We start from the raw sequence: 9,836 nt of genomic DNA, 5'->3' as shown, positions 1-9,836 counted from the left end.
AGTACAGGTTGGGGGCTAAGCTGTTGGAAAGGAGCTCTGTGGAGGAGGACCTGGAGGTCCTGGTTGACCAGTGGTTGACCAATGGTTGACCAACGGTTGACCAATGGTTGACCATGAGCCAGCTACGTGCCCTTGTGGCCAAGAAGGCCAGTGGTGTCCTGGGTGCATTACAAAGAGTGTGGCCAGCAGGGTGAGGGAGGTTTTTCTCCCCTTTGCTCTGGCTGCATCTGGGGCACTGGGCCCAGTTCTGGGCTCCCCAGTTCAAGGCAGGCAGGGAACTGCTGGGGACAGTCCATTGGAGGGCTGCAGAGATGACTGGGGGCCTGGAGCACCTCCTGGTGGGGAAAGGCAGAGAGCACTGGCACTGCTCAGCCTGGGGAAGAGAAGACTGAAAAATGGATCTTATCAATACTTGTAAGTATATGAAGAGCAGGAGTCAAGTGGATGGGGCCAGGCTCTTTTCAGTGCTGCCCAGCAACAGGACAAGGGGCAACGGGCACAAACTGGAACATTGGATCTGTGATTCTGTGAAATACCGTAAGGAGATAGGAAGGAAGGAAGAGCTGCCATGGATCTTCATGTTATTCCCATGTACCAGTGCAGACAGTGCAGCAAGGGCCTGCTGCATGGAACGCCAACACCGCGGGTGCATGCATTTCCCACGGGAGCCATTCATTTTAGGATAGTTCCAGCTGTGTGCCTGTTGTTTTGGCTCTGCCAATTTGGATTAACGAACACATCTTGATGGGAAGTCCCAACGTGCCAGGAACGCCCCTTGCTCACCAGCGGGTTTCAGCAGCCTGCTGAATGCTAACAGGCTGCTCAGACAGGCTGAGATGTGACAGGCCAGGGATGGCCCACTGGGGACACCCTTCATTTATTTGGCCTGACACATGAGCTAACACAATGCACTCCCCATTAATCATAGCTGCATCCCAAATCGTGACTTGGTAAAAAAGGCATTGCAGAGCGGTCAGATGGACTTCGCCAAAACCTTCTTGAAATTTCCAGTTAATGAGAGAGCAAAATAGCTTTTCCCAGCTCTCAAGGAGCAGCCTGACTCAGGGTAGGTACAAGGAGCGAGTGCCTGAGCCAATGGAGGGATCTGGCTAACGAGCTGCAGCTGGCTGAGCTATCAAACCTACAGCTGGAGCACAGGCAGCAGCTTGGGGTTTCTGCTTGGGGTTGCTGGTTCTCCTTCTTATGTGGTATTTTGGAAGATGAACCTCCACGTGGACTCAAAAGCTGGAAATGTCCAACAGGTCAAGTTCCCCTTGATGTAAGGCTGTCACACCCAGACTGTGAGGGATATGTTTGCTGAAAGCTGGGCAGCCACCTGGAGAGAGCTGCTGCGTGGCCTGCCTTGCTCCTGGACCTTTGGAAACCCACCATGGGCAGTGGTGGGCTGCTGGGGGCACTGAAATGCGGGGCTGCACTCAGGGCACCCGGACCAGTGGCTGCATTAAGGAAGGATACTTTTTTTTGTATGTGAGGATGGACACAAGGCGGCTTAAAAGAAGTTAATTGACCTTGCTGATCACTTCTATTGATTACGTTGTAACACTGAAGCAAAATTCAGGTGCCTTCTGAGGCAGCATGAGTTCAGTTTCAGGATGAAATGAAAAAGTCTTTTTTTCCAACCCTAACGATAATAATTTTGTATTTGAACCTAAAACCAGACAGGCTTTGCACAGCTGCTGAGACAGGCTGAGTAATCAGCAAAACTTTCCCAATTTTGGCTGTGGGTTGTTATTTTTTTCTGTATCAAAGTGCTGCCTCCTGCTGGGTAAAAGGATCTGTAACAAAGCTTGTCTGCAGTAAGTTATCATTAAGTGTTTTGCACTTGAAGTTTGGGATGAGGGATGAGGATGAGGGGTAAGAGCTCTGGAGGGGGTTCCCTGATTGCATTTCATACCCAAGCAGTACGAAATGAATGGCAAGTGAGTACCTGCCAAAATCTGTATTTTTGGTTGGTTGATTTTTCTTTTTTTTTTTTTAAATCTATTTAGGGAAATATTAGCCTATGGTATTGTGGGTCTTCCCAGTACTTAAACGAGGTTTCGAGCATCTCTAAGAATCTGGTAGTTCAGTCTATGTTCTGTTCCAGAAATAACAGAATTATTTGAATTATGTGAAGCACAATCCTGACTCTGACTTACTGCACTGTACAGTATGAAGGAACTACAAAAGCAGGAATCCCTATTAATGTCAATTATGGAAAAAGCAGTGTAGCTCACAAATGACCTGCTAGCATGACTTTCAGATCTTCCCCTCTTTCTAGCTAGCTGGTACTGGAAATAGTCGTGGCTATTGGTGTGCTATATCCCATATTCCCATTGTGCACCCTGCCTGCATTTATGCGCCAGTTTTCCCAGCGCTGCAGGGACAGACAGCTCGTTGTTGGCAGCTCCTTTTATTTGCAGACGGCTCGCGCTCAATCAGAGGCGATGTCTGCGTGTGGCGAATCCCGCAGTTGGTCATCTCAGCGGAAAGAAACACGCTGCCCGTGTGTCAGCGCTTTGATTTGCCCGTCCCTCGGCTGGCGATGCTCCGCGGCACGGCACCCCCTGCAGCGCGGGGCCTGCCCGCTAGGTGGCGCACTGCCCATTCAAAAGCGCAGGGACGCGCTCCCAGGTGGCCGCGGCCGCCGGTAACAGCCGAGGGAATTCGGCTTCTGCTGGCGGCCGCAGCTGGGTGCACAGCAACTGCTGCCCAGCAGCAGGGCGCGTTATCGAGGCCTTTTCGCACCATGAGCTACACCTCAAGCTCTTGCGTAGCTCAGGTCGTGAGAAGAGGAGCGTGTTTAATGCGCTCTCGTAGTCAGAGCGCTAAAGGTGTCTTTCTGCTGAAGGTGACTCTCTACCCAGGGAGCTGCTCTTGGGACGGCGCTGTACAAACTGTCTGCAGCTTTGCTCTTTTGCTCTGCTCTCTCTGCAGCCCGAGGGCCTCGTGCTGCAGCCTCAGAGCTCTGCGGGGATGTCACTGGAAGAGAAATAATGTCCCTGGTGGGGGAGCGGAGGTGAGGAGGGAAGGGCCTGATGGAGCTGCTCTTTCTTCTTTGAACCCTCTTCCAGAGAAGGGGGACAAAAAAAAAAAAAAAAAAAAGGGTACAGCGTCTCACCTGAGGTTAATGAGACACTCCAGAATGCTCAAAGGGCAGTATCAGATTGTAAAGATATGAAGAACTGCTTGAACAGCTCCACGGGCTGCGGCAACAATTCCTACGGTGAAAAAGGAGCAGGGATGATGGGTGCAGCTCACCCCAGCACTGCCCCTCCCTGCTCTGCGCCTTCAGCAATTGGTGCGATACAAAAAGCAGCCGGCACAGAGGGCTGCTCCCAGCCTGATGCAGAGGGGAGCTCCTGCTGCAAACAAGCAGCTGCAGGTCAGGAGAGAGCACAGCACCCCCCGCTAACAGGAATCCCAATATGCAAATGGACAAAGTGCTGACAGATTTGCTTGATGTTTACGTGAGATGAAGCATCTCGGCGCTGACTGCATCTGTCTGCAGGGGAAACACCTGGCAAAGCTGCTCACTGATTGCACTGAGATGCTTTCACGCTGGTGCAGCGTGTCTATCAGATACTGCTCAGGCCCCGTGCAGGATGTGGTTCTGGGGCTCCCATCACGGCACGGAGCCTCGCTGAGCTCACAGTAGGCACCCAGAAGCATGGCCTTGCCCTGCCTGGTGCGTGGCTACAGCACAGGGTGCTGGCAGCAATAGGAGGGAATCACCTCTCCTGCTGTGCAGCAAGGTGACTGCAGGGCGGGGTGTCTTGTCACAGCTGGAGCCAGCTGGACTGATAGAAAACAAGACAATCTTTTTCAAACTCCAGGGGGTTTTATTGGGAAATGCTCCGTTGGGCTCAGCCTGCAGGCGTGCTGCTGTGTGCGTGGCCCAGGGTAAGGACAGCACGTGTGATGTCAGGGTTTGCTGATTGCTAGTGTCACACAACCAGCAGCAATAAAAGCAGACATTGTACTTGAAGCAGCACATGGTGTCTTGCATGTACTGACACATTCCTCAGCTTCCCAGGGCTGCATATACTCGAAGAGAACAGGATAAGCTCTCACTAGACAAGCTGATCTTTCTTTCACTGTCCTTTAAAGCTGCGGACTCATGATGCATCCACTAAAAATAATTTAGGCCTGTCCTCGCAGTGACAAATATCCTCCTGTCTGAACGCGAGCTAAATCTGTCTTGCTGAGGTCTGCCTGTCAGGACACAGCCTGTTCTTTTCCATCTCCCCTGTTGCTCACTTCTCTTCGCGCTCCGTGCTGGTGGCTCGCTGTGATTTGTTCCAGGCTGAAGCTTTGACCCTTTGCCTTTTTGCTCGCATGCCTGCAGCTACAGATTGCTCGGTGGTGATAATCTGTGAGAAGCGCATCTGCACACGGAGCATCGGCTCTGGAGAGGTGCGCGGTGTAAAGAATGAACTGCTCAGGTCTTCTGCTGATGGCACCGGGTGCAAGAGCCTCTCGCCAAAGCACAGGGCCATGCTGTGAGCTCAGGGCACCTCTCCCAAGCTCAATGTCACATTCTTCCATTTGACACTGTCCCAGTTTTCTTACTTCCAGATGGAAATGCTATCGGTGATGGTAATGTTCCCAAGACGAAGCCAAGGCAGATGCGTGTGCAAGCACATGTGCAGAGCATATTGCTGTTTTAAAGCACGCTGTGATCAGTCAGTGTGGATAACACCAAGCCTGGTTGCTCATTTCCCCACTCCAAAAGCTGGTAGGTGGCACTGCTGGCCTTTGGAAGGGGCTGAGTCAGAGCCTGGGTGCAACAGAAGCTGCTGCTCAGAGCCAGCTTGGCAGCAGAGGCACTGTACCACAGTCCCACGTTTTGGGTGACTATCTACAGTGGTTTAAGGTGTCCTTGCCCAGCTAGCTGCCTTCCCCAAAAACCAGACGTGACTTAGCACTCAGAGCTGCATGAGCAAACTGCAGTGATGGCGCTGCCACCAGCCCTGCCCTTCCTCAGAAGCTGCCTGCTGCAGTTCAAAGGCCGGTGCACTAAGTGCCAGGGTTGGTATTAGCTGGACACATTCAATGACAGTTCTCAAACCAGTTCACTTCAGCCACAAAACGTGCACAAAGATGAAACGTGCTCGCTGATCTGCATCTGAATGCCTGCTGCCTCCACATCGTTGTCTGTTGATGGTAAGATCTGATAAATTCCACTCGCTTTGCCTTGAGTACTGATGTGAGTCCATGGGAAAAACAGGCGTGAGTTTTAAATGTGCTGGAACACAGGTTTGAACCAAAAGGACGCTAAGCACGGTGTCCAGTTTGAAAATGCACCAAACTACTGTTTGCCAATACGTGAGCTGCTCGAGATCAGATGGTAGGAAATGCTTGCTGATTGGAATCTTTTCTTGATAGACTTTAAGGACTTTAAGCCAGACACCAGCAGTGGCTCCACCGGCAAGAAACGAGGAATGCACTGAAACCAACAAAATGAGAATGGAAGGTAAAGAATCAATTAATCTGAAACAGAAATGCTCGTATAAATGGCTGCGATCATAATTACGCTTTTGGTTTTGTACCAAGTTATTTATGGTAAAAGTTGCAGGGTGCAACTGCTGAATTCTTCTTTTCCCCTTCAAAGCTAGTAAGAGTCCAATGTAACCACTATCTAGGGACCATTTCAAATAACCTTTGTTGTTTCTCTGAACTGTTAATTTAGAGTCCAAACTTGCAGTCTCTATAAATCTTTTATAGAAGTACCTACCTAATTCTTTATAAAGTCTTAATTTGACAGAGTAAAGCTTTATTTCTCCAGTCTGAGTAAACTGTGTTGCCACGTCCTTTGGTGACAAGCTCTTTCATATTGATGCCAACCTGGTATTTGATCCACACTGCAAGTGTTCCTGCAGCCAGGTTCTATAATACAGGTTCTGCCTATAACTCTTATAGATTCTTTGTTAATTTATCGGATTTGATTTGCAGAAGAGAAATCAATCTCCTAAAAGATTTGACTAAAAAAAATCCAAAATCTCTGAAATAAAAAATTATTTGAAAGCATTGGGTAAATTAATTTAGTAACATTCTCCATTCTCTCGAACTGATTTATTCGATATGACAGCAGAAACTTTCAGATATCACCTAATGTCAAAACATTTTACTGCTTAATCGCCTGTCACATTGTCTTCTTATATACTGACCTCATTCTCAAAGGAAATTAGATGTTTCTGCCATCACAGATTCTCATTTTCCCCAACAAATCCTTTCTATCCTATGAAGGTATCTGCATGCCTCAATTTGCAGTTCTTTTCCAAAAACCTACTCTTGTGTTTCCTTCAGTGAAAAATTTGCTGACAAACCTGTAAAATCCTCAGGGGATGCTCAGGATGGAGGTGGTCCACTTACCCACTGGGATGGAGGTTTCTGGATACCCTGCAGCTCCTTTCCCACGAGGTTCACTCGGAAACTGGTGTCACCTTCTTTTCAGCTTTGCCCATCCTCTGCCAGTGCAGCTCACTGCTCAGCTTTGGAGTCTGAACCTGCACAGAAGGGAAAAATGCAACAGCATCGCAAGGTGCTGCAGAAGCGTGCAAGGGTGTGGATACCAAAGGGGAGCAGGACAGACACTACAGATTTGGGAGGTGCCATACAATGCTGCAGCCGTATCCCAGGACTATTCGCTTTGCTCAGGTGAGTTAGAGACTCATCCTGCCCCAAATCCACAGCCAGCAGTGGGGCTGGTGGGGGCTCTGACGATGCCTCCTGGCAGCCCGGTGCTTGGGCATGGGTGTTGCAAATGCTGTACATGATTGCAGCCTGTTGCGTGAACTTTTGAAACCAAAGACGGGTATTTTAGTGTTCACATTGATGCCAGTAGTTATGTACACATAGTCAACTTAAAGAGCTTCCAAATATGACTCCAGGCCAAAGGGCACATCAGACTCATTAATGTACTCACCTCCATGATTCAGCCAGCAGTTACTGATTGCCACTGTTTTCCAGCAACGCATTGGTTCCTGGCAAAACGCATGAACTTATTAACTGCTGTGCTAATCAGTTTAAGCTGTCTACAGCATGCATCTGGGTATGGTTCTACAGCAAGGTGACCACAGGGGCTCTACCTCCTGTGGATGGTGTTACAAAATAAAGCATTAGATTAAAGATTTAATTAGAAGTTAGGAAGAAATTCTTTACTTGGAGGGTGGTGAGGCCAGAGAGCAGTGGGTGCCCTGTCCCTGGGGGTGCTCAGGGCCAGGCTGGATGGGGCCCTGGGCAGCCAGCCCACGGCAGGTGGGTTGGAACTAGATTACATTTAAGTTCTCTTCCAACCTAAGACATTCTATGATGTATTAATGTAGCTCCACTCTACCAGCGTGGAGGCATCAGGTACCAGCTCATCAGGTGTTGCAGTCTGTTTGCTCCCTTTTTTTTTTTTTTTTTTTAAAGATGCTACCACCAAACTTTGTGGTGCTGCTAAGACTTTCAGTTGCACAACAGCAATGGGGACAACGTCAATGATGACAACATCATTGCTCAACTTTACTGATTTGAAAAATATATGCTCCAAAATGAGAAGAATCTTTAAGAACAGTACAAGCAGATCAAGGCGTCTAGTAAAGCAAATCTTCTTCTCTTCAGTTTTTAAACCATCAAAGTACAACATGGAAAACCAGCACAAATTCAAACCAATAGACCAAGGCTGTGTGCAGGAAGGGAAAAACAAATGGGCAGGCAAGTTGCACAGTGATGACAGACACCTGCTGCTTGCATGACTCTTGCTCTTCCTTCTTCCCAGCCTTTTGGCACCTTCTGCTCACTGCATGGAAATGGAAAGAGCTGCTCACCCCCTGCAAATAGCAGGAACCTGATATCCTCACCTTCAGCACTTGGGGGTTAGAGAATCAATACAACTGTTGGATTTCTTTACCCAGCTCCCCTTTATTACTTCTTTAATCTGCAGTACTTTTGGTGATCTGTAAATGGCTTTCGCCGTTGCAGAGATGCTTAGCACGAGCATTGTGTGTTCACTGGCTGTGCAACGCACCAAACAGAGCTGCTGGAAGTTTCTAAAACGAAAGATCTCCGACCCTCCAGGTTGATGGTGGGCTTCTTAAATCTATGTAAAATTGTTTTTAAAATCTCAGTGGCTGTGCAGTGTGCGGCTAAAGGGAAGGAAGTTGTGAAAGGGCCAGGAAATAGGGTGGGTACAGAACCCTTCCAGCTAACCAAACCCCTGCTGAGCCACAAACTGCAGCACCACCCAGCACTGGGGGAAACGGGAAAAGCAATTAAATCCTTCTGAAAAGGCACTATTTCAGCGATAGTTACAGACTGGCTCTCAAACCCCAAATACAAACGGAAGGGGAGACTGACAAACAAGCACTGTGGACTGTGGACTCTGAAAGCCTTGTTTGTAAAGCCTCACCCTGACCATGACACAGAGCCCAGTGCCGCACCCGGCTGCTCTCACCTCCTTTGCTGCCCTTGATGGTACCCAGGCCTCGTGCACCGCCAGCTCCTCGGCACAGCCCTCCTGCCACAGCCTGGCAACACTGCCCTGATCAAACTGATGGACCAGCATCTTGGATTTGTATCTCCCCACAAATGCTCCTTCCCACCCGTACCAGCACAAGGAGCCCTGGCAGCAAGGAGCGGCGCTGGCTCTTTGCTCAGTTAAGGATGATGCTACAACCCGGCCCTGCTCCGTGAGCCCTCAGGTTTGCTCTTCCTCAGCAATGAAGGGAAAATAACAACTTTCCAGTGCTGGGCACGCCTGGCTGACAGGTCCCACAGGCACACACCCGCCAGCTATGAGAGCACGACCCGCTGGCGGTGCTGTGGGCCTGCCTTGCTGAAGGGCTCCCTGCTGGAGCACGCTTTCCCTGCTCCACACCCCCACGGCGCTCGGCTGAGCTGCGGGACGAGGGCTCAGAGCCGCTGGCATGAGAGAGGGCTGCCCTAAGGAAACCCGGCCCCACGCTCTCCTCCTAACCGGTCCCCTGCCCACAGCACAGCCGTCAATCCACAGGAAGTCCGCAGCCCCACTCTCCGCACCGGGGCGCCCTTCTCCTGCCCTCAGAACCCAGTGAAACCGCGGCTGAAGGGACGCGGCGCCGCAAAGCCCCGGGGCCACGCGGGGACACGGCTCCCGCAAACAACATGGCGGACGGCTACCGGTGTCAATCAAGCCGAGGGAGCCAATCGGATTCCTGAGCTGCCCGGAGGGGCGGGGCTTTCCGCCAGCTGCGGGGAGGTAGTTCCGGCGGCGGCGCGCAGCGATACGGGCGCGGTGCGGCCGTTCCGAGAAATGATGCAAGCGGGCGGAATTTCCCCGACTCTGCGGTGCGGGACGGTTGCGACACCGCGGCGTTGTGTCCTTCCCCGGCGGGCAGGGGCCCTCGGAGCTCTGCCGCGGTGGAGGGGCGGTTGTAAATAACGCCCGGTGCTGTGGTCGCTGCGGTTCGCGTAACGCAGCGGAGCTCCGCTCGCCCGCAGCCCGGCAGCACTGCTCCCCGCCCCGCCGGCTTCGCTGAAGTGCTCGCTTTCCTGCTTTAACGGGTCATTTCCCTACAAGAGCGCCCGAAGGAGAGAACCCCCCAGGAGACGGAACGCACACGCTGACGCGGGGGGCCACAGTTTCACGTCTCGGAGCGATTCTTCCGAGTGGTTTAGAATGACTTAGGCTAGAAACTGAGTCGCCTGGCGGAGCGCAAACCACAGAGTCACGGAATCTTTACGGCTAGAAAAGACCTCGCAGCTCCGACCGCTGTGTGACGCAGGGCCCGTCACGCCAACAGCGGAAAAGGAGGCGCGGAGCGCGCGGCCCCATCCCGCTGCCCCGCCGCGGCCCGCAGTCCCCTCAGCCG

General features: G+C 51.3%; 1 long non-coding RNA gene across 2 annotated transcripts; it reads right to left on the bottom strand.

Moving 5' to 3' along the window:
• On the bottom strand, positions 3,822 to 9,811 carry LOC110397942. Of its 2 annotated transcripts, XR_002438099.1 has the most exons (3): positions 6,929 to 9,811; positions 6,376 to 6,509; positions 3,822 to 5,449 (listed from the first exon to the last, which is right to left on the bottom strand). It is a non-coding gene; the product is annotated as an uncharacterized LOC110397942 (long non-coding RNA). The 2 variants fall into 2 exon arrangements; XR_002438098.1 differs by having other exon boundaries at positions 6,376 to 9,805.

This window comes from Numida meleagris, chromosome 4 (genome assembly GCF_002078875.1).
Source record: "Numida meleagris isolate 19003 breed g44 Domestic line chromosome 4, NumMel1.0, whole genome shotgun sequence".
NCBI classification, from domain to species: domain Eukaryota; kingdom Metazoa; phylum Chordata; class Aves; order Galliformes; family Numididae; genus Numida; species Numida meleagris.
The sequence above is the reverse complement of the archived record's forward strand: the minus strand, read 5'-3'. Positions and strand labels throughout refer to the sequence as shown.